General features: G+C 37.4%; 1 long non-coding RNA gene across 2 annotated transcripts in view; it reads right to left on the bottom strand.

Moving 5' to 3' along the window:
- Positions 1-25999, bottom strand: part of LOC107308413 — a 131427-nt gene that overhangs the window by 84478 nt on the left and 20950 nt on the right. The gene's annotated exons all lie outside the window — the stretch shown is intronic.

Raw genomic sequence — 25999 nt, 5'->3', positions numbered from 1 at the left:
AGACATCAGCCAGATTTCCACAGTTCTTTGTTCTCTATTTCATCCAAACAGTAGATGTTTATAGCAAAGGAAGAAAGACAAAGAGAGATAACTGGAGAATTCTGAACTAGACTTTGTAACCTACTCTCCACCTCCAGACCTTCCTATAATGTGTACGAGCCTAATGAACATCACAATGTGAAGTATCACTTGAATATCCCAAGGGGAGAAAGAGACTTAGGGAAAGCTAATTTCAGGAGGGAAAATAAGAGGTATGGAGACAGAATAATAACAAATAATAACACTTTTTGGATAGACACTGAGTACTTGTACAAACAATTAGTTACATTTGTTTAATAGAAGCTGTGATGGGAAAAGCTACAACTGCCTATTAATACAGTTTAGAACAGCAGACAGTCTTGTCCGTCTGCTTCTCAAATAAGCACTATTTGTCTGTGTGCCCTGTCATTAACATCCAAGATGATATGAACAGTCGTCTTTCATATCATAGTTGGGTTCCAAATGGCAAAGGCAGTCAGTCCAATGTGTAAAAAACAACATCCAGCTTTCTTAGTTCTTCCCCTGATTAGCGTTATTTTGTATAGATACAGGAATTTTTTTCCAACAGCATATACACTGAGACTTTCCTTTTCAGAAGGGAAAAATATTAGCAAGGCAGTAAATAGTGAAGAATCCAGCAGCTGCTTTGTACTCAATTCCTTTGAAATTAGTAAAGATATTAGTCTTTGAAGAGAACAGTCTGTTATTAGTGTCTAATCTGGGAATGGGCATCTGCCCACAGTGAGTACATGGCAAGAGTAAACTATACTCAATATAGAGAAGAGTGACTCCGTCTGCATTCAATACGAATGGACCCCATTAACACTAGTTAAAAGGAAGTGGTATGCCTCGCCCCTTAAGCCCCTTTGAAAATTCCAGCCACTCTACAACCACTCTTTTTTTCTGCTGGATGGGTTGATGACAAGTAGCAATCAGAAACACTCTAGTTTAGTGCTATTAAAATCATTACTGGAGACATTTGGAAAAAAGGCATCAGCATTCTTTTACTGTATAAAAATATTCTCTCTTTTATGAGCTGAGTCATAACAAGCTGAGACATATTTACTACTTACACCATTTTTAAACATTATAAACAGAGTACTTGCTCAGAATATTGCTACCACAAGCAAGACAATTGACATTTTTAACCTTAGTATGAATAAACTCCAATAATTAGTATAGCAGAGATGCAAATGACTGCAGTACCTCTTACATTAATACTGTTCAGCCGGGAAATTATTTTAAATTATGGTGCTGGCAGTTAAATATCTCATATTTATGACTTCCCAGCAAATGCAGCTCAGAGCACAAAGGCACAGTTTACTACTAGGAGAGTGAAACTTTTTTTTTTTTTTTTTGTCTTAGGGTTTGTTTCTTTGTTTCAAAATAGATGAGACACTATAACCCTCCTACTGAATTACACCACAAGAGCTGTCAGTAGGCCATCTGAACTCAGTTTTCCCATCCTTTATCAGGATCTCTCTGGATCAGATTTATTACTTATTTATTACTGCATTCTCTCAATCTCTCCAATCCACAGTAGTCTCCTATTTGGTGATGAGGTCTAAAAATAGTTCCTTCCAGTGCCCAGCCCCATAGCTGTAACACCAAACATGCAGAGAAGGCAGATGTGCTAGCTGGTAGCTGAATGTGCTCTTTCACTACCACAAGCCAAGAAACAAGGCTTTAGTGCTTGGCACATAGTAAGGAGTGAAGTCTGAAAAGCTGGGACTAGATTTGTGTGATAAATTGCTTTTGAGTAGCAGGAACAAGCACGATTACAAACAAACAGGCAGCTCTATTGTAATGAAATTCAATTCTATGCAGGGATAAACAAATCCTTTGAAATAAATAGATTAGAGGGCATGTGAGAACACTGAATGATCATTCCAAGTAAAATACTAGCTGTACAGAACTATTTAAAATTTGCAAGTTCCCTTTTTTTCACATTTCAAAAATATATTTGTCAATAAATTTTCATGTCAATTTAATATTGCCATCCTTATTGAGAGAAAAAAAAAAGAGAGAGAGAGAGAGAGAGAGAAAGCAATCTCTTCAGTGAGTGATTCCACTGAAAACTGTGGAACTAGGTTACTCAGTGTCAGTAAGAGGGTTAGATGATATATGTGAATCTGCTGTTAGGAGTTTACTTCTCTTTCATCTACAAGTCAGTAAAAGCTCTTTAAGGTGAAAAAGATATTCCCAATAATATTATTATTATTATATTCCCAAAATATAATTTACTTCAGTAAATGACATTATTTCTACAGTTTACACTCTCAAATGCTTCACAGTCAGGCTCCATGCCAAGACTGCACTTCTTATATAATGCAATTAGATAAGGACAGAGCATCCCAAATGAAAGCACAGTCAAGCATTCACTCATATCCACATAGAAAGACATACTGAAGTTCTTTGGAAAAATAAGCATAGGTTAATACAGCATCAGTGACTACACATTAGACATTTCCTCAGCTTTTGCTGACAGTGTTTTTTGCCTCAGATGAGGGTGAATCCAATAGTAATATTGCATTTACTCCTACCCAGACTCAGACAGGCTCCAAAACAGTCATATTTGCTGTGTTTGTTCCAATAGAATTTATGTGAAACCATTTGCTGCCATTCAAAATGGTCCCAAGAAAACGTACAGGACAGGCTGATCAAAGGAATCTGATATGCAGATTTACTTGACTAGACTATATGCAGAATAACTCAATTTGTTTCATCATTCTTACATGAATGCTTTAATGTGGACACTAAAGGAAGATAGACCAGTATAAAAATGAAAATACGGCCCTACATGGAAACACAGTGGAGACAAAGATGATATGACACTGAACTGTGTCCGTGTCTGTACTATTAAAAAAAAAGTGTCTTTGTGAATTTGGCCTCATGAGATAGTAAACTGTTAGAATATTCCCTGGCACCAAGTTTGCACATTCTGGTTACCACGATCCCCCCAAATTCTCTGATACCACTTAGCAGCTGTAACTATTCAGTGACAAATATTTGCCTGCAGCCACCTTCTTCTGGAGGTGAAGGCTGTTTGTTTGCATTTGTCCTTAGTACCTAAAACATTCCCAGATATGTTTAATTTGCTCCTATAGCCACAGACTGTGTGATTACCACTCTATTTTACATGAAGCATGACTGAGTTTTTGAACTGGGGCACAAAGGTAGTTGTGGAATACAATAGGATTTGGGATTCCAGAGTACTTTGCTGCCTCTGAGCAAGCAGGTGACTGTGAGGCTGATCAAGCTGTTGTGGGAGATAAGATAAGGTCCTTTTATAGCAATGAACTGCTGGTAGCAAAACTGGTTTTGAAATCATAGGCAGAGAGTGAATTCCAGTGTAATACCTCAGGCAAGGAATACTTCTTCCAGGGCTGTTATTTATTTTTAGCTGTTGCCTTTGTTTCATTTTTCCATTTTATTTATTTATTTATTTGTTTTTCCTGAAAAGACAGAGTTTGGATACTCTACCACGGGATAAGTCAGAATTGTGAGCCATGCTCCAGATCTGTCTTACCCTGAAAGCCTGAGTCTTTGTGCTCTGCCCTGACTCAGTGGGTTTGGCTGGGCTGGGCTGCAAACTATGCCCTGGGTACAAAACAACATGAAGATCCATACTATCATCTTCTCTCACCTCACTTCACACCTCCAGCTTGCCATTATAGAACAGAAACGTGAGCATTTCAGAAAACATGTACACAGAACCAAGCACTATAGTTACTAATCAGAATTGGCTGTAGTAAAATGAAAAGAACGACAACACAAAAACATTATAATTAAGCATGTTGGGCAGGGTTGCAGCTTATGTCTGTCTACTACATTGTGAAAGAGTCATTAATCGTGCATGGGATTTCTCTTAATACTTCAAAAGCTGAAAAATTGGAACCGATCTTCAGCCTGAAGTGGTACAGTACTATCCTCCAGATGCTGCTTCTCAGGATAGAAAGATTATTTTTCAGACATCCATAGAGTGCAGATGCCATCCCGAGAGGGAAAGGAATAGTTCAGCAATCCAGACATTACTGTAATTGATTTAGAGGTAAATGACATCTATGAAATACAGTTGAGATAGCAGATTATAAGATCTTAAAAAAGGCTGTCTCCATGTGCTCTCCTTTGGTGCCCTTGTCATGGGATGAAGGAAACTTACCCCTAGAGCATAGGGTCTTGCCCCAACTGTGTAGAAGAGTTGTACATCCACTGTTGAGTAATTCTAAATTCATGCAGCTGATGCAGCTTATTAAGAAGAACAAAATGCTGTACTATGCTTGCAGCAGAAAGATGTAGATGGTAGCCTGGCAAGGATTTAATGCCATTTAGGAGAGACTGACTGATTTCAGAAACAGAAAACTAGGCCCTCTAGAGAAGTCCCATGCAAAGTCTCCCACACAGTGTCAGGATTTGCTGTCCACAGAGAGTAGGCTAGCTTTGTTGCTCTGTCACAGCTGATAAAGTGCAGTCTGCAATGGAAGGCTGAATCAGCAGTGTCCGTCTGAAGTGCAGTTATACACCTAGACATTAAGTGGATCAAATCTGTGCTTCTATGTGACTGAGGACTAGATGGATGTAGTGTTAATGATCACAGAGACATGACCCAAGGATGCTGTGGCTGTAGACAAACATGTTCTCCTGTGCCAGTGCAGCTGGTTACTGTTCCCACCTGCACTTCATCACCCCATCCCTGGATCTTATTACCCATGCTGACAACAAAGCTGTGCCTACAAATATTGCTTAATCCATCTCAGCCAAAATGAAGCAATGAAGGAGTTTATCTTCACCCTTCTAAATCTTAGTGCTTAATCTTTGCTTAACCCAGCTCATTCTAACTGTTACAAGCTGTGACAAGTTCACTTTAAAATGCCAGGTAGAAAACCAAGTTATGGATGATTGACAGTGCCATGCAGCATCCTGCTGCCTCAGCTGCTCAGATGATAACTTCTGTCAGGGAGACAAGGCCAAGCCTGAGAGAAGCTATAACACCTGAAGCCTCACCAAGGAGAGGTTGTGTGTCAGAGCCCTTAGTGTTTGTATGAGTGTAGTTTCTTCCAGTAGTTACAATAATCTTTAGACTAAATGAGCCCTACTGAGTTACTTGGGGAAAAAAAGAAAAAATACAAAAACATAACATTCTTAGAAAATCCTTCTTTCTTCTTTGGATAAAAATTATCTAGTGACTTTAGCCCTCAAAATGCAGTTACTGTGAGAAATGTTCCAGTGTTTCTGAGAAAATGTCAATTGCTTCTACATCTATGGCTTTACTAATAGGAAGGCCATAGGGCTCTTTGAATCACAGTAAGTTTATCTGAACTATGCTCAACACAGTGAAAATGCAAATCATTTTCTAGCTTTGTTGTTTAAAAAAGTAGTTCAAAACATGAAAAAAAAATAAAAAAATTTAAAAAAATGAATTGCCTTTCAGACAAAGGAAGTGAAGGGAACAGTACATCTTTCTGCTTCCCTATTATATAACCAATACCAGTTCTTAAGTGTTCAAATAAAATAAGAGTAAATTGAACTAAATCAAATAAATTATGTTGCACAGTTTCAAGCCCTACTTTATGTATTGGCTGTAATAATATACATTATCATTAATGGCCTTTCCTGTACAATACTGCTTGCCAGATTTGTTGCTGGTGCAGTTATTTTCATTCCTTGATGTTTACTATCTGCTGTGCTTATGTGAAAGTATTACTCTGCTGTCACACTTCAGAAAATCACACAGTAGGGTCAACTGTGCACCACTCTAAGACATCTAAGGCTATTTTAGTATCCTTGCTTTATGTCTGAAATGTAAGATCACTGCAATTATCTACAGCGATAGTTAGACTTCACTCTAGATACAATTAAAATTTCAACTATGTTAGAAAACACTAGTGCCAGAGAACTGGTATAACATTTTATCAGCATTAATTCAACATCCACTTAACTGAGTTGCAATAAAAGACAATTTGAAGTTCTGAAAAAAATATCTATCTTCTGGAGAAACTCATAAATGAAAATATATTATTATGTATCTCTCCAATTAAAATAGCTTGTCTGTTTTTTTTCATTCTTAATGAATGTTAGGATTTGCTGGATTTGGGGAAGTGATAGAAGTTAGGTTTTATGTAAGAGTTCAGAATTGAGAAATTACTTTAACCACTGAACAGTTAAATCCCTACAGAGAAAGATTTGTGAGATACTGCAGTATATCAAAGAAGTCTGCATTAAGTATATGTTGCTTCTTTTATTCCATTACAGGGGTTGACAGGAAAAAAATTGCTCTGGTCAGTAGCCATTGCCATAAAATGATATCAGTGCATCTACATTATGAATTTGCCAATAGAAGAGGGCAACTACATTTTCTGCTTACAATACTTAAGAGAGCTTCAGCACTTATTAAAGACTCCTCCGTTTTTTGAATGGTAATGGTTAGTCCTTATATTGAGGACAAAGGATGCTTTTATTCTATAGTTTTGACAAGCTTTGCCACATCCTCTTTGACAGCAGTGAAAAGGAAAAAGAAGATGCATTCACAGCGGTAGTGGCTCAGTGGAAAAACCTCCATAGGAGCCATCAAGCAACCAGTTGTCCATTTACATAATCAGAAGAGGTCCAGTGACATAGAGCTAGTTGCTATCTCTGCTTTACAAGTCAGAGTGTATGGTAGTCTGAGCTCTTACTGTTCCTCCTAACTGAAAGAGGCAGGCTGAACCAGCACTTCACAACATTTGATCTGAACCGTGAGATTAATTATCCATCTTTTATTATCCAACTCTGACCTAGACAGCTCCTATTTCTATCTCTGCATTTCAAAATCATGAGCATGTTGTGGATGCTGTTGGATCACAAATTATCATAAGCAACAGAGTCAAAGGTCAGGAACCATTTGGTTGAAAGAATAAATTATGGGGAAAAATGACTTCTCAAAACATACTGCATGTTTTTCCCCTTCTCTGATCTTAAAGTTCTGGGAAGGTTAAATGTTGCTTCACTGTGAGAGGATTGCCTAGTTATTTATGTTTTATAGCATATGAAACTGTAAACCACTAGAAAGATTACCTATGTATGTACATAGCACAAATGCAGAGAAAGAATTCCTCTCCTGTACAATTACAGTGAAAAGAGAAACAGCACATTCAGTTCCCACATCCATTTACCAGCAAAAATCTGACAAAACAATGTTCAGAAAAGAGCTACATGATTAAGTGCTAATTTACTGAGAAAGATTGAAAAAGTCTGACCCAGTAGCAGTGTAATTAAGGCATTGTAGCAGACTGAGTATACTGAGTGGAAATATATTATTTAGGATTTAATCGATAAAATTAACAAAAGGGATAAAATGAATTCACGTCAGGAAATGAAATGGGAAGACTAACCCACTGCTGTGTAGGATTTTAGGAACTGAATCACTGGCACTGTTAAGCCACTCCCAGTAACAGGATGGCATATCAAGCCCTGAGGAGTTTCCTGCAGAAAGCCTGAAACTGTGAAAACCAGCCAGTTCAGTGGGAGGGAACAACAGCTGCTTTCCCTGCCTCTGAGTTTTATGCCTGCTAAGCTCTCCAGTTCTGCTATGGGAAGAATTCTGTACTAAAAGTTATTCAGTATAAAATAAGAATTCCTATAAAATAAATTCTAGGTTTTGTAATTAAATAGAAAAGGCAACGTATTCTTCAAGGGAAATAGTCAAGATTTTTGCAGTGAAAAGTTTTGAATTTAGTACAGGAATCACTTCTGCTTCTGTTTTGTGCGTTACTTGTGGCATACCAGCTGAGATCTATTTATTAAATAAGAAATAAAAAAAAAAAAAAAAAAGTGTTTTTACAACTGTACTGTCTTTCCATTCTCCTTCCCATTGACTTAATGTTTTCATTTTTCAGAGTAGTTCATTGATGGTTTTCCTGAAGCCGGCTTGTAAATTTTGAAGCTGTAATTTTCCCATCATCTGTCCCTTCCACCATATACATACACTGCACACTGTGCACTCAATTAGGAAACCAGCACATAATTAGACCTCTGTCTCTAAACCACTGGCCCAGACTTCAATAGGATCCTGAGCAGTTCTCCTCCATGTCCTATTCATGAGTCACAGGAGTGATGTAAACACTATATTGGGCTTTATGGGGTTGATAAGGAGTTGACTTGACCCCTGGCCACCTGTGCCAGGTATCTACAAATCCCACTTGTATACACAACCTGTGGAGCTGTTATTACTCTTCTGCCCATAGAAAACAGTGTAGACTATATAGTATTAGTATTATTTATTCACATCTGGACAAATCAGACTGCATTTCACCAACTGTTATGTACACATGATCATAAAACTGCATCTGTACTGAGGAGTCTACAAGCAAGGCACAGAAAAAAAAATAACAAGAAATGTGCAATTCATCTGCTGAGCAAACCAAGAGCATACACCAGGTTACTGTGTCATCGCCTGAAAAATAATTCACTGCTGTACACTAATAATCTTTTCTTAACATGCAGAACTTAAATAATGTACTTGATAAAAAGAATTAGAAACATGTAAAGATTCATTAGCAAATGTATGCATAGCCAACATATTATTCTTATTGAATGACTGTGATTACATAAAGCCTATCTATCAAAGTTTAGGTACTTATAAATATACATTACATTGTCAAAACCTAGATTACAAGAAGGATTTACCAGGGGATGTTCCATTCCGTCTAGACAAAGCTACTCCAAAATCTGAATGGATATTTTTCTATAGTAAACAAAATGTGAATTTGACACACTTCGTGCAAGTTTTTATTATTTTACCTTGTGAGACATCAAAACACATTATTTCCTTGTGGAACACTATCAAGAATCTTCACATTGGCAGTCTGCTTAATCTCTGTCAGACATCAACTGACTTAGTAAAAAAGCAAGAGATGATATTTCATGTGTTTCATCTGGCATAATTCAAGTGGAGTAAACAGAATCTGCGACTTTAATCTGACAACACTGGTCTCAGTCCAGCAGAAGATACATGCACTCTTTTAGATCATTTAAATACCAGGAGCCTGGATTTTCTCATCCCACAGCATGTCCTCGTCCAGAGGGAAACGTCACTTACAGTCCAGTTCTGTAATAGTAAGACAGTGAGCAGTGACTGAAAACGGCTGTCCCACCTTTTTGTTACTACCAGCCTGCTCAGCCTCACTACAACATATATCCCTTGGGACATGGTGAGAATTTGTGTGGCTGCACTCAAAACTATCAGGGAGCTGATATTAGTAAAACAAACAAACAAAAAAAAAAATCATCATCATCATCATCAACAACAACAAAAACAGCGCACTGGAAATGCTTTGCAACTCCAGTTCTGTCCTTTGCACAGTTGCATTAATGTTTCTGCTACCATAAGGCAGGATCGCACTGTCGGTAGAACTGAGTGGCTGTATCAGATCAGGGAAGAGTGAAAGCATTCTTTTTAATGGATACGGTTTCTGACTTGACACAAAATATGTCTTTGATGGTTTACAGGTATGCATGTATTTTTTTGAGATGTCTTTGTTTTGTCTTAGTAGGAAAAAATGTCTCAAAAATTGTTCATTTTTAAGAGATTTTTGACTATGTCTATGGATCTCCCAACTTAGGTTATTCTTAAAATTGTAATTCTTACAACCCCAATTCAAAAACTGATTTATAAGTCTGCTCATAATTTACTGAGCTAAAACTGACAAAAGTTTATTTAAGGAACAACTTATCATAAGGTACTTGTCTATATGGGAAAATAATAGAGATTTTCAGACTTCATAATTGCACCTTTTCAAAATATTTCATATGAAAAGTTGTATGCTCCATGTTAGCAAGAGTGTTCCCCATGAAGTAGGGAGGTCTTTTATGCCTATGGAAGTTCATAAACTTTCTTCCTACCTCAGACTATCAGACACAAAAAAAAATGTCTGCTATTGGTCTGGTCATACTACTCAAGAAATTTCCATAGTGTTGCATGAAGTGCTCTATGACTGATATTTACTTGATTTATCAAGGGAACATGTGGAACTTCTCTGTCCTTTCAGCCACCAGGCTCATTTGGGCTCAGAAAATGGTAATGTGAACAATGAGCCTTCTATGAGATACAAATTCCTGTAGAGTACACTGAAAATAACTCTATCCTCTGGCACTTACTGGGAGCACCCTGTAATAAAACTACTGTTTTTACTACATGCCTGCTCTGATCATTTTAGCCTTCCAGAGATCCCAGTTCTGACTTCTAGGACCACCAGATCTTCTCTTCAGGCTCTCCCATCTCCTGGCTATTGGCTGTGACTCTGCATAAACCTGAATTAGCTTCTGCAGTGTAACTACAACATGGACCATTTTGAGGCTGCAGAGAACTCTTCAAGTCTTTAAATATTGTAGGAAGTGTATGAAGTCCCATTCCATTTATGATGACAGCAATAAAGTCTAGAACAGCAACTTGTAATTCATTGGAAAAAATTGTTGCCTTTCATTGCTATACACATTTGAGAGCCATTTCTGATTTTATGAAATGTAAGTCTGTCAAATTTGCTGACATTTCTTAATTCTACATACAAATACACTGCATATAATCATTTTAAACTATGGATAACAGAAGTTGTTAAGCTTTGTTTCCAAACTCAGGTAATCTGTTTTCTGATTGGACTAACATGTCAATTCTTCCAAAACTTTAATGTAATGTCTCCATAAGCAGTGAGGCAATCCTACATTCCACAAACTTCTGCCAGTGTTCAAATGTTTGCTTGAAGGGATCTCAAACACTATTTATTAACAGTCCATACAGTAAAAAAATATTTTTTAAAAGTTAAAAGCTTATGGACTTCTCTTCTTGGCTCTTACGTTCTCAATCTAATGGTCAGTATTACAAGAAAAGTTGATACAACTATTTAGTGAATATTTCTGCATAAAGCATAACAAGCTTAACACAAAGAATGCTTCAGTAGTAAAACTGCAAGATCAAAGTTAAAAATGTTTCATTTAGTTGTGATGACAATTTTGTTAATTGAACAATTTCAAAGGTATGCAACTTCAGCTATTGCAGTTGCTTCCTTTGTAATTAGTGACTTTTCAAAGAACATGGATTCTCTCTGCAGATCCTTTCAACTGACCACTGTGTCGGCACCATAACAAGATGAGTGGGAAGTTAGTATCATGAGAACAGACTCATGTCTAATTGGTCAATCCAGTCTACTGCTACTATAAATCAGTCAGTTATGTGCAACAGAAAGTCCTGAATTCTCAGTGCTCATGCCTTTAATAGTAAATCATCTGCAAGTAGATCACTGTTAGAAGATAAACATATATTTTTCAGTACTTTAGAAATTATGAATACTCTAGATTTAGATTTATTTTTTTTTCTAATAGAACTGTATCCCATGTGAAAGCTTTTTAATGTTCCGCCAGACTGCTGTTATGCAAAACAATGCTATCTTGCCACTGTCACTTCAACTGGGTGTATTAATAAAAGAGCAGAACAGTAAAAATGTCTTTGTATCAAACCAAACCTGTGAAGCCTGGACTTTGCCTCTGTCTATCATGTAGATGCTGACACATTCCAAAATTTCTCAGTCAAATAAAAATTTCCATTATATTCAATGAGAAATTCAAGATTGATGTTCTAAGGGGAGATGATGCATAAGCAGTGCCTTTATTGTGTCACTTGTACATCCTGCATTTACTAAATCATTCTCCAATGACTGTTTATCATTAGTAATAACATTTTTTTCCATAATCTATTATATATTCAGAAGATAATATATGAAAGAGAAACACGCTAATATTCCTTAGTTCTTAGAAAAAAAGGTCCAATGAAAAATATATCAAGTTATGCAACACCAGCTAGAAAGAAGTTATTTTATCACTACTTGGAATAAATGACCACTCAAAAGGGCACAGTCTGGAATGTTTTCTTGCAATTCTAGCTTGAGCTAGTAGGACAATGTTTGGCAGAGCTCAGCTGTCTTCATTACAAAATGTCTCTGCACAAATATTGCTCATTACAAATTAGAAACAGTAATGGAAAAAACTACAAATATAAAGCAGGAAAACAAGATTCTGTTTGGCTTTGAAATAGAGAAAAAAATTATGGTTTAATCTTTTTTTTTAAATGAACTCTAAATGAATGTGCTTACTTACAACAAACAAGTACACAAAAATAAAATTATATAGATTAGAAATGCACCACTGTTATAGACCGGAATAATAAAAATATTAATGTTTTATTACAAACTCACAAATAATAACAATTATGCTATATTATGATCTTATATAAATATAAATAATCAAAAATTATATCAGCAGTGACTGTGGAAATTTTTTTCAAGTTGCTTTCCAAAGTAACTGCTAAATTCATATTTTGCAGATGAATTTCTCTCCATTAAAAAAACAAAACAAAACAAAAAACAAGCAAACAAACAAACAAAATATGACAAGCTGCAGAGTCTATTTACTTGTTTGGTCAATTTATATGTATGTAATATAATTAATATATGGGGCTTCTGCTATTTTCAACTTGCTGTTGGGGAGATATTTTCCAGAGTATATTATTAGTTAAAACAATTTGAAAAATTCTAAGAGATCCAACTTTGATATTTGAAGTGATTTCATTATTTTTACTTCAGCGTTTGTTTTTCACAAGGTTTAGAAAAATAATAGGTATAAAAAAAATCTTATAAATACATTAGAGATCCTAGCAAAAATTGCATTATTTTACTCAAATTTGATTTTTCTTTATTTCTTGATGCAGCCCTTTAAAAACATATGATGATCAATTAACAAGGAAAAGTAAAATAGAGAAGTAAATGCTTCTCATTTATCTTACATCCCCCACCCCAATCTTCAGTCTGAAACCTCATTTCCTTTAGCAACATCTATCTAATTCAAAGCACAGATCACACTTCACGAGACTACTGCAAACATGCGGAATCTCTGCATCCATAACCTTGACTTTTTTTCCACTGGATGCGAGGACACTGGTCTAAAGCAAGATCTTCCCTCATTTCAAAAGCCAGTAGACAAAGATTTCAGTTCTCTTTCCTCACCATATCTCTCAAAATACTGATCATCCCATATTCCTCTGGAATCACCACTCTTGACTTGACTGCTCTCCAGGTGAAACCTCTTTCTCCATCAGCATAACACTTTGTTCTTCTGCTTCAGGTCTGCCAACACAGTCTGTTTCTCCAGCTTTAGCTGTCGGTATACTTACAAAGGAAGCCATTATTTTAATAATAGAAAACTTATTGACAGTGTTCCACTTTTTCCAGCACTGCTCAGATCAGACTCATTCACATGAGCTCTACAAAGTAGAGAAGGAATAAAACCAAGGCAGGGAGATGGGAACCCAAGAGCTTTCTAAAGCAGACAAACAACATTACCTCATGAAGGCCTATTTCAATGTCATAGGCAATTACTGTAAAAAATAAGCTGCTGACAAGGATTGTGTGGACATTTGAATACAAGGAAAAACTTCCATCTTTTTTTTCCTTTTTTTTTTTTTTTTTTTTTCCATGCCAGATTTGATCAAAATCATGGAACAAAGAAAAAGTACATAATAGTATGTCAGGCATTTTCATAGTTCTGCAGATGACATATTTGAACAGGAAATAATACATAAATGCATTTCTGTAACATCTGCAGGCACCAGACATAAGATTGCAAATATGATCAAAAAATATTGGGAAAATACTTGATCTGCACACTTCAGTACAGGTTAGTGGCAGACCTGCTGGAGAGGTGCTCTGCAGAGAAGGACCTGGGGGCCCCGGTGGACAACAGATTGGCCATGAGCCAGTAGTGTGCCCTGGTAGCCAAGAAGGCCAATGGGATCCTGCGATGCAATAGAAAGAGTGTGGCTAGCAGGTTGAGGGAGGTGATATTCCCCCTCTGTTCTGCAGTGGTGAGGCCACATTTGGAATGCTGTATCCAGTTCTGGGTTCCCCAGTTCAAAAATAAACAAACAAAAAACAAAAAAACAACAGTGATATCCTAGAAAGAGTCCAGTGAAGGGCCACAAGGATGATAAAGGGCCTGAAGAATCTCCCTTATGAGGAAAGGCTGAGTGACCTGGGTCTGTTCAGCCTGGGAAAAAGGAGACAGAGGGAATATGATAAATGTTTATAAATATCTAAAGGGAGGTGGGAGGCAAGTGGATGAGGCCAGGCTCTTCTCAGTAGTGTGTAGCAATAGTACAAGGAGTAGCAACCTAAAACTTGCACATAGGAAGATCCTTACAGACATGCAGAAAAACTAATATACAGTAAGGATGATGGAGCACTGGAACAGGATGTCTAAAGAGTTTGTGGAGTCTCCTTCTGTGGAGATACTCAAGACCCATCTGAACTCCTACCTGTGTGATCCATTGTAGAGTACTGCTTTAGCAGAGGTGTTGGATTTCTCTTGATCTCTTGAGTTCCCTTCCAACCCAACCACTGCAATTCTGTAATTCTATGATTAATTAGATTAGTAATATGGTCAATAAGCAAATAAGCAATCGTGTCTTCTGTGACATACATAAGACATTACAAGTCCTCAGGGCAATGCAGAATTCCCACCACATGAATGTTGTGCTGAGTTTCCACACATATTTCCTTCTCACCCACAAGCAATACCCAAGGAAGAGAGGAAGACCTTTGGGTCTCCCTGACATTGGCAGTGCTGTGGAGCACTTGTGTTGTACAGCCTCATGGGTGAGTTTTGACTCTGTGACATTTCAGTCATTTCTCACCCCTACTGAGAAACATCTCATCCAGTCTAAAACTAGAAAAAATGTAATAAGAACTTTCCCTTTACACACAATGTCTGTGATATGCCTCTTTGATTTGCACTAAAATATGTATCCCACAGCATCTGGGTTTTACTCTTTTGCCTTCTTGGCTTTCAGATATGTGCCTGTTACTGTAAACCACTTGATTATCTGAAATCTACATTAGAAGCTTGAGTCGGGAAAGGCTTTGTTAGCAGTAACTCTGCACTATGAAACAACAATTAACCTATCTTCAGAGGAAATTATTTTTAGAATTTATTCCAGACATGTTTAGTCTGCTGGAAATATATTTACACTGTCTCAGTCTTCAAAAAGCATGATGTAAATATTTATTGCAGATTCCTGATTATAGTGTTTTTGTTCTGATTGCAAGTATGACATTTTAAATAACATCTTTACACTTTCCTATGTTTAGGGAAGGGAATTAGTACCATTTCTTGACATATTTATCTCTTTCAGACGGAACTAGTCAGACGTGTGCTTATGAATTGTAGAAATTTTCCATTTACGTAATCTATTATAATAATAAGGTGTGCTATTGCTCATATAAATCAAAAGGAAGCCAACGCTGACCATTTCCTTTTCTTGTAATACCATTTATTTATTAATTAGTTTAGTGCAGTTGTTGACTCTTTAATGAGAGTTGATGTGTACATTTGCAATGATTGGTAATGTACAGGTCATGTTAACAACAAACAATCAGCAAAAGTATCTTGTTGGACTGGTCCACTCGTGGAGTAGCATGGGGACTGATCACATTATAATTATCTCTCTTTTCAAGCCATTTTACTGCTATAGAAGACTTAACATTGCATTTGTAAATGTGACATAATAAAAAGGCATATGTTGATCCTCTACATAAAGTGTACGCACACCAAATAAAAAATAAAATCAGCCTCATGGAATGTAATGCTATAAAACAGGAATCCAAATTTCTTCGCAGTAGTATAAGAAATAACCTAGCCGATCAGAACTTCCTATGGAACAATTTCCTTTCCCATTGAAAGATGCCAATTCAGTGAAATCAAAACATTCTTCAGACTTCTTGCCCAGTTTTTGCTCATCCTCCTACATTCTAACCAGTAATTTTGAAGTTTCAGAAATCAGCTGGCAAACTGAAATGACTTGAAAAACTGCATGCATGTAACAATCTAGGCCTTGTCACCAAGGGCTCTTTCTACAAAGTCCTCAGAAATTTCTTTTACAAGACCAGGAGTGCAGTCCCCATGAGCTTCCCAGGACCCATTCCTAGGGGAACAAGGCAAGGGTATTTGGAATTTCCTTACTGTCATACATAATATCTGATCTTATTTTCCATTAAGGAAGGACAAACTTTTGCTCTTATCTATTCAAACAGACAGAGAGATGCAGTGCTTGTCCGTTTAAAATAGGCTCCATCCAAGTTATGATGGGATATACAGATGCTAGTGGATTTTAGATCTAGCCTGTAATCAGGTAGCATTGTTCCATGTTCACTAAACATGATATATATGTTATATGTTAGGACTAATTCACAAAGAAGGAATATGCAGAGCATTAACATGATGCCATTGTGGACAGCACAAGAAACTCCAGTATTTCAGTGTATGTGCTAAAGTAACAAATTCTTCTCCACTCTTCATTAAGTGTCCTGGTGAACCTCAGCAAATCGCTCCCCTTTGCCTTATTCCTTTCCACCCTGACCCCTCCCCCCTTTTGCCTTTCTTATATATCAGAGGAAATACTGCCTCTTGTTCTTGGTGTGTGCTTTGACAGGCATAGGAATTTTTTGAGGCTTTGTCAATAAAAGGCATTGAATGGAATACTGTATGTTTCCTTATAGGTTTGCTCTGTTATCTCAATAAGGGAGAGTGCTACTATATCTTGCAGCTGATTTGTAATACATATTTTAATAAGAACCTGTATCCCCCTGTACAGCACCAGCACTGTAATATCTGTGGCTAGTGTATGGTTAGAAAATAAATAGGTTACTTCAGCATTCTTGAAAAAGACCTAAAAGATAACTTCAGTGGCAGAAGTCTTCTGTATGAAAACTTTATTTTAGCTAAAGCCCAGACAGCTTCAGCAAAGGTTACCCCACAAACATTTCCCAGACCCAACCTCTGTGGAGCCAAGGTAATTATCTCCAGGTTCATTCCTTTCTTGTACTTTGCTGTGACTGCCAACAACGAGGTCAGTTACTGCAAGACGTTATGGTGGTTTCAGCAGTGCAGACGTTTGTCTACCAGAAACAAGCAGTACACTATTGACATGGAGGGAAATGCCAGCTTTCCTCAAACTGCCTTATATAGCCACACCCTTGAGTAAGCATGGATTTGTATTCAGAGCCTCTCAGATAAAGTAGTGCTTGTTGAATGAAATACATTCTGTATTTATTTCCTTCATGCTTAATAGCGATCTACTGTGAATTAAAGATTTTTCTTGTTTAGCAAAAATTAAAAGAATTTAAAAAATCAGTGGTGCTACTGAAAAAAAATAAAAAAAAAATAAAAATGAAGTAGTATTTTTCACAACCAAATATAATTGTTGGTTAGAGAGCAGCTTCTGATTTGTATTTCACTCCTGCTTTAGCTTTTTACCTAAGTTTTTGGGAGTGTCATTAACCTACTATATAATTTGCTTCTTTGTTCATACAGTTCAATCATTCAGTTTACTGTCTTGAGAAATTTAATCATTTGAGTATAACATTTTTTTCTGAAAAATATAATTCAAAAGAATCTGACAAGGCACATGAAAATTTAGAAATTCAGCAGCAGTAAATAAAAGGCAAGGCTCATCAATACTGTCAGCTAATTGAGTAATCCACTGTTCTCACTATACTTCCAATGGGATAGGAACAAATAAGATAAATGAAACAATGAAGTGGTGAAACAAGGGCAGAAACAGATTCTCCCAAAGATGTGAATATAGAAGGAGAACAAGGTAACTGAGTTGATTCATTTATAATCCTTTCATTCTGCTCTCTGTTTCCACTGGAAATTAAAACTTAAATTTTGGAGACCAAATTGTTAAATAATGCTTTTTTGGTTTGGTTTTTTCGTTTGTTTGTTTTTTCATTTGTTTGTTATGTGCATTTAAGGGACAGGACTATGGAGGTGAAGACTATGAAATCACATTTCCCTCTTTCCAACTAAGTATGTAATTTCAGTATGAGCATAATCATAGTATCATAGTATCATAGTCTCGTGCCAGTTGGAAGGGACCTTAGAGATCATCGAGTCCAACCCCCGGGATTCCAGCCTCTGTGTAGCAGAGCGGCACTTCTACCGCTTGCACTTGCGCCACAGGGAGGATTCGAACTCCAGGCCCCGGTGTTGCAAGGTGGCGTCCTTAACCACTGCACCACCGGGGCACACAATATAATCAGGCCTATTTATTTAGAACTACAAAACCACAGCATGGCTGAGGTTGGCAGGGACTTCCAGATGTCATCTGGTCTAACCCCTTCTCAAGCAGGGACATTCAGAGCACATTGCCTACATCCAGGTGACATTTGAAAATCACCAGGGAGGAGACTCCACAACCTTTCTGGTCAACATGCAGCAGTGCTCCAGTAAAGAATGTTCTTCCTAATGTTCAGACGGTACCTCCTTCCTTTCAGTTTATGCCCATTGCCTTTTTCTCTGTCACTGAACACCACTGGAAACAGTCTGGCTCTGTCTTCTTTACATCATACAAGTTTTTAGGCACGGGACCTTGCATCATTAGATAGAGAAGATTATGAAGTCTAGCCTAGTAATTTAGCAGAGGAAATAGAGCAGTCATATTTGACTTAATGATTTCAAGGAACTGTTTTCAAATACACTGAAAACAAATAATATCTTTCCACCAAATTCAATAGGTTGTTAGGTAGGCCTTGGGTGCTTAAGAAAACTCATGATATTTTAGAAAGGTTTTTTGTTGTTTTTGTTTAAATACATTGAGAAATTCTCAGAAACATGCTAGGATCTAGTTTTGTTTATTCCTAGCTACACTACAAGATAACTTGATCCCTTTTCATGCTAGATTAACCAAAACACAAGTCTTCTCTGAGTTGGATCAGATGTCTGAAGTAAAGTGAATCATTATTATCAGTATGCATTGCCAAATTTGCCTCCAGCCTCCCTTTTAAATATAGTGCAAGTCAAAGCACACATAAAGAAAACAAAACTAAACTGAATTTATCCAAAAGGTTACATACCCTCCTCATAATAAATTAGCTTGCACCTAAAAGTAGGCATTAATTTTTATAGCATGCAGTTTCACACTGTTGATATGGTGCTGCCTGCCAGTATTTCTACTGCAAACAGAGTCAGCACAAAGTCTAACAGGATCAGAACTCAGTGATATCTGCAGATATATGTAGAACAAGGTGGGAGAAAAAGATTATGAGTAGCTGAGTTTTTTTCACCAAACACTTGTGAGATCTTTTGTCATTTCTGATCTATTTAGGGCAAGAGATTTGACATTTACAAAATATTAAGTATTTTTGCTAGTGCTGATCATTCATACTGAGTCAATAAACAATCTCATTGAATATAAATATATTTTCCTAAATTTTAATAACTTGCTTTCATTTAGGAAACAGCTTTTCTTATATTGAGCTTAGTTTGTTCACCTCCATACTCACACTTATTTGAGAATTTTAGTACCTCCATTTTCTGCATGTGGCATAGTGCACTGTGCATGACTCAGCTATATTATGCAAGGGTGGGTACATGTAAAGAGTGACTACATGTAAAGGGCACTGAAAAATTTAATAACATCATGTATGCTCAGTTCACAGAGAAATATATATATATATAAGCCCACTGTGTAAGTTTAATAGCCATTTAAAAATATTTCTCAATAGATTTCAATGAGTATTTCACAGGTATGGTATTTAATCTACTCTAAATGATTGAAAACATACATATTTCTAAAACTGGGTATTATACTAAAATAAAGACATTTTTAAAAGCAAAATGTTCCATTTTAGCAATATGGTTCATATCAACAACATATTAAAGACCTACAAAGAGTTTCTATTAATCAAGATAGCAGAAAAAAACATATTTCCAGTGGGCTAAACATGAAATCCAGTTTAGTTTGTAGTTGATAGCAAATGTTGGGTCAGCATGTCCCTTTTCTTAGTGGACAGCAGCAAACTATCCTTTATGAAGTTGCAAAATAATTAGTGTATCAGATAACAACATCAGAGTGGAGCTTCCACCCCTAGGGATCTTCAGAAGCAGCCAGGACACAGTCCTGGGCAATCTACTTTTTCTGTATAGAAGTACAATGGAGCTGTCAATGTGAGCTACTTAAACAAGAGAATAGTGCTTCTTCTAAGAGTCATTTTGACTTGGATTCTAAAAAGCTGTATTTCTTCTGAGAACATGGAAGAAATTATGTCAAAAATCTCACTTCTTCTGAGGAAAATATGAGAGGTTAAAGAAGATGATACTTAGGAAAGATCTTTTTTTTCCATGGAAAAGTTTAATTTTACTTAACACATCTGAAATGTCTTTCTTGTGAAGTGTAATTATGATGAGATTCTGGCCACATATAAGCTCTCTTGTGCAGGAAACAACTTGAAATCACCAAATTATATCAGAGCTCAAGAACACTTCTGTGGCAGCATCTTGAATACTTCTCTTACAGGCAGAAATAAAAGTCACCATGGTCTTTTAATGAAACAGCGTTCTGTACTGTATCTCTATCTAATAGGTCACAACTTGAATTGCACTGTTCAAACTTAAAGAGCCATCAGAATTAATCCTGTATTACCTTTACCTTGCTGTATTTCACAGTAATATTTGAACAGTATGTTGCAGGACAGTGTTCTCTTCCTGTTTGTTAGTAAACCTGGTCTTTTAACATACTCTATATAAGGTCCAATTAATTACACTTGTGTAGTGCATTTCTTGGGGATACTGTTTGCCATCATGGACTTTTAAAGAACTGTTTCTATAATTTACGCCTTTTTAGCACACATCCAAATAATTTTATTTATTTATTTATTTATTTAGTCAGACTTGATAAAAATCTCCATTTGGAAGATTTTTGGGAACAGCAATTGAATGCTAAGATTTCTTCCACTAAATGTAGGGGTTAATATAGGGATTCTGACACAAAACATAAAGACGAAGGTCATAAATCACACAACTTCATGCTTAGTATAAAAAAGCTGCAGTCCACATGAGGGTTATTGGTTGATAACCCACACCCTCTGGTCAAGAGAGATCTCAGAAGTTTGTTGGATATAATAGATAATGTGGAACAGTCCAGATATGATAATAGAACATGAAACATGAATTTCTGCAATTCTTCTCCCAAAGAATATTCTGAGGAAGCATTGCTCGAAACAGTGGCTGTTGTCACGCAGGTAGTGCTATAAATTTCCTGCTTACATTCTGCAGTAAACTTCTGTCTGCAAGTGTGATAAATCAGCTTTTAAGAAGGCACAGTCCATTGGGAAAAGAGTGACCAAAGAAATCAAATTGTTTGGCTATTCTGAGGTATGTAAAGAAGTACTAAAGACAATGGGGAAATGAACAGATGCATCTAATCAAAACCAATAACTGTTCCACAAGTGCAGCATAATCATCAGCTGTGGGGTATGTGATGCATATATATGTACAAGTATTAGAGAGACCTGTTAATCACAGAATCACAGAATTATCAAGGTTGGAAAAGACCTAGAAGATCACTTAGTCCAACCATTACCAATACTTCCCGGCTAAATCATATTCATCAACACAACATCCAGACGTTTCTTGAACACTCCCATGGTCGGTGACTCCACCACCTCCCTGGGCAGTGCATTCCAATGCCTGACTACCCTTTCCGAGAAGTAATACTTCCTAATGTTCAGCCTGAATCTCCCCTGGCACAGCTTAAAACCATTCCCTCTAGTTCTATCATCGATTACATGAGAGAATGAGACTTTTGGATATACAACATGTATGCTGTATGATGCATGTTTAATTTTGTTCCATCATCCATCTTGAATTTTAAAAAAGTAAAATAAAATAAAACCAATGGAAAGAGAATCAAAGAAGGATTATATAACATAAATTCTCTTGTGTTTTTATTTGCTTGTTTGTTACTAGGTTTGGTTTGGCCCAGGTGGCCAAGACGGCCAAATGACATCCTGGCTTGCATCAAAAACAGTGTTGCCAGCAGTACAGGACAGTGATTGCCCCCTCTGTACTCAGCTCTAATGAGGCCACACCTCAACTACTGTGTCCAGTTTTGGGCCCCTCACTGCAAGAAAGACACCCAGGCCCTGGAGTGTGTTCAAAGAAGCTCAGCAAAGCTGGTGAGGGGTCTGGAGCCTTATGAGGCTGAAAGAGCTGGGTTTGTTCATTCTGGAGAAGAGGAGGCTCAGGGGAGGCCTTATTGCTCTCTGTAACTACCTAAAGGGAGGTTGTAGTGAGCTGCACGTCAGAATCTTCTCTTGTATAACTGGTGATAGGACTAGAGGGAATGGCTTCAAGTTGCACCAGGGGAAGTTTAGGTTCAGTGTTAGGAAATAGTACTTTGACACAGTGGTCAGGCAGTGGAATGGGCTGCCCAGGGAGGTGGTGGAGTCACCGACCCTGGAGGTGTTCAAGGAACGTTTGGACGTTGTGTTGAGGGACATGGTTTAGCGAGAACAATTGGTGATGGGTGAATGGTTGGACTGGATGTTCTTCTAGGTCTTTACAACCTGGGTGATTCTATGATTCTATGAATAGGGCTTATTCATTTGCAGGAAAAGTCTTTTCTCAAACCTCAGTTGAAGTAAACTTTTCACAATAAAGATCTGTTAATCTTCCTCAATGACAATCTGCCCAAAAGATGAACAAAATATTACCAGCTTTTAGAGGAGTGTATTCACTTTTCTGCCCTGAATCTTGATGATAAAATTTAATATTTTTCACATTGGAAATTTCATGTATCTTAGTTACATACATAGGATGCCTGCACAACATGGATCATCGACCTACTGAAAAGATCTATACTGTTCTCCAGGAGGTGTATGCAGAGACTGGGAATAGGAAGAAAGAAGCTTTCCAGAGGCTGCTGAGTTCAGTTTTGCACAATAAAGGGTGGAAAACTGATATGCATATACAACTTCAGAGGGCATTAATTTCCTGTGGTGAGAATTAGTTCTTTTAAGAATTTCTCAAGCCAGTTTGACTGAAGAGAAACACTATGACAGAGCAGAAATCATTCCCATCAATTCAGAAATACCAGCAGAGTAATCAAGTACAAACTTCCGTGGCCTAACATTTGCATTGTATTGTATTGAATCATATTGTATTGCATTGTATTGCAATACATTGTTTACTAATAGCAAGCAACCCTTAAAGCTGTGGGAACTTTTTTTAGAACTCTCCATGGGCTTTCCTGGGATTCTGAACATGCATAATGAGAACAGATCTCTCAATAACAGCTAGCTGTCACAGTAAATACATTGACACTGCCTCATGTCTGTTACCCCTCTTGTCTATAATTTATAAGCAATTGAAGAAGCAAAACTGTGGCTTATTATTATTGTATTTTACTTCAGGCCTGATTCTGCAGTCACTTGAAATGCATAGCAAAACAATTCCAGACCACAGCTGGTGGAGTATTTACACTAGCACTACATTAGCAGAAAAGACTTTGATTCATTTCAGTAAGTTCGTCCACTTACAAGATGTATAAATCTGGCAATCACACTTTTACAAAGACAAGATGCCTTCATATTATTATGCAGACCAAACACGTTTGGTCATCATGGGATGACCAGAATATCCCATAAACCGAAAAAGTATTCCAGCCATCATGCTGCAAAACAATAATTGTGTAAAGTTTAGGGACCTAGTGATGCACAGCGTATAAGTTGTTCACAGAGTATGGAAAACACTATTAAAGCTCAGGTTGTATTCAACCCCCCTCTACTCTGCCCTGGTGAGGCCTCATCTGGAATACTGTGTCCAGTTCTGGGCTCCCCAGTACAAAAAAGACAGGGATCTCTTGGAAAGAGTCCAGTGGAGGGCTACTAAGATGGTGAAGGGCCTGGAGCATCTCCCCTATGAGGAGAGACTTAGGGAACTGGGTCTGTTTAGCCTTGAGAAAAGAAGGCTGAGAGGGGACTTGATCCAGGTTTATAAATACCTGAGATGTGGGAGCCATAGTGGTGAGTCTGGTCTCTTTTCAGTAGTGCATGGGGATAGGACTAGGAGTAATGGGATGAAAGTATAGCATAGGAAGTTCCGTACAAATGTGCGGAAGAACTTCTTTACAGTGAGGGTGACGGAGCACTGGAACAGGCTGCCCAGGGAGGTGGTGGAGTCTCCTTCTCTGGAGATATTTAAGACCCGCCTGGACGCCTTCCTGTGTGACATGGTGTAGGGAGCCTGCTTTGGCAGGGGGGTTGGACTCGATGATCTCTAGAGGTCCCTTCCAACCCCTACAATTCTGTGATTCTGTGATTCTGTGATTTTAAATACATAAAGATCTGTTTGTAACCTCATCATAGACAGTCTTGCATTCAACCCTGTTCATTAATTCCAGCCATGCATTCAGGCAGCCAGCTTGGAAAAAATGTTTGTTATCTACAGACTATTTCAGATATGCATTTACGTAAAGAGCATTTATTCCAAATATACAGGGTGTGAGTGTGAACTACAATTAGTTTTGAAAGCTTTAGGCCAGCAAGTAAATGTGCGAGCTGAGTACTCTGCACTTTGGATACAATGAAAATTGATAGGTTGGTGTGCTGCCACTGAATAGAGCTTCTGACAGAAGCTCTCACAGATCACTGTTTATTATAAATGCCAACAGGTTATTACCTTTTTTATCTAAGGTTCAAAATTCTTCTTTTTTGCCCCATGTAATTTGGTAACTAAGGCTAATTAACCTAATTTAGCTATCTGCACAAGCAAAGTAAATAAAGAGAAAACCTTTCTTTGGCACATACAGCAGCCAGCAGAAAACAGCCAAGAGACAAGGAGCTTCTACTGACCCTCATGAGAAGATGGCTGCACACAAACTACCTGCTGTGAACAGCCCAGCCAGCCCATGCATATTTCTGCCCAGGAACTGCTTAAGAGAATACTATTCAGCTCAAGCCAAAACCATGCTGGGGACTGTACGAGCAACTTAATGGTGTAGAAAATTAGAGTTCCAGTGCCCGGGAACATTCCCTGGCACTGCTTAATTTACTTGTGTAGTTGTAGCCTTGGGAGTCAGTGCTCCCTTTTCCTGCAGTGGAAGAGACAGGTAAAATTCTTTATTTTGTGCACTTGAAGGAAACATTAAGATATATGGCACTTTGGTTTAAATATCTGCTACAGCAGCTAATGTCAAGAAATGAAGGAATAAGATTATTCTTACTGAACTATCAAAACATAGCAAAGTTATTTTAAGTGATTAGCATTTTTCTCAGGGCTTCTGGATCACTTTTCAGAGGTACCAACTTACCACCATTGTCTGTACAAGGAGAAGGAATTTGGCATCACTGCATAGCATGGCACCTGAATTGCTCTCTGCTCTCTTAAATATGAATGCTACAGCATTAAAGCACTTTGCCCAAGGACTGTGAATGCTCATTGGCCAGAAAGACTGCATAAGCTCTGATTTGGAAGACCTGCAGCCTGGCACACAGCACCTGAACCTGTGGGTAATGGAAACTTCTCCCTTCCAGTAGGTACAGCAGTGATCTTTCCCAGGGTTGTCTTAGGATCAGACTGCTCAGAGTACCTTTCTGAAGGCCTGTCTTTGGACCCATCCTTCCTGCAACCTGTTACTCAAAGGAAGAGCTTAGTCTTCAGTAACTTATCATGTTGTAAACATGAGTCATACGCAGAACCAAAATAAACATCACTTCTAGTCTTAGGAAGTTACATTCACTGTAAATCTCCTGCTGTCAAAAGACAAACCTATGTTAAATGTGTTATGTATGATAATACAATCTTTGAAATGGTTTTCTAACTAATTTTGGCTATAAATTACTATAGAAATTAAGCTTTAAAATAAATATATTTTTAAGTCCAAAGTACCACCTATTTATATTCCAAGGAAGTAGTAAACTCTTCTATCACCCAAGAATGGTTGGCAACATCATTTATTTTAATGGATATATATTACTTTGAACTAAGTCTTTGCCATCTGTTCCACTCCATAATTAGGAACGCAAAAGGAACATATTTCACAATTACATCACTAAGATGCATAATGTGTCTTAAATACATATGTATGCTCTCTGAACAATGT

The sequence above is a fragment of the Coturnix japonica genome, chromosome 1 (genome assembly GCF_001577835.2).
Source record: "Coturnix japonica isolate 7356 chromosome 1, Coturnix japonica 2.1, whole genome shotgun sequence".
Classification (NCBI taxonomy): domain Eukaryota; kingdom Metazoa; phylum Chordata; class Aves; order Galliformes; family Phasianidae; genus Coturnix; species Coturnix japonica.
The sequence above is the reverse complement of the archived record's forward strand: the minus strand, read 5'-3'. Positions and strand labels throughout refer to the sequence as shown.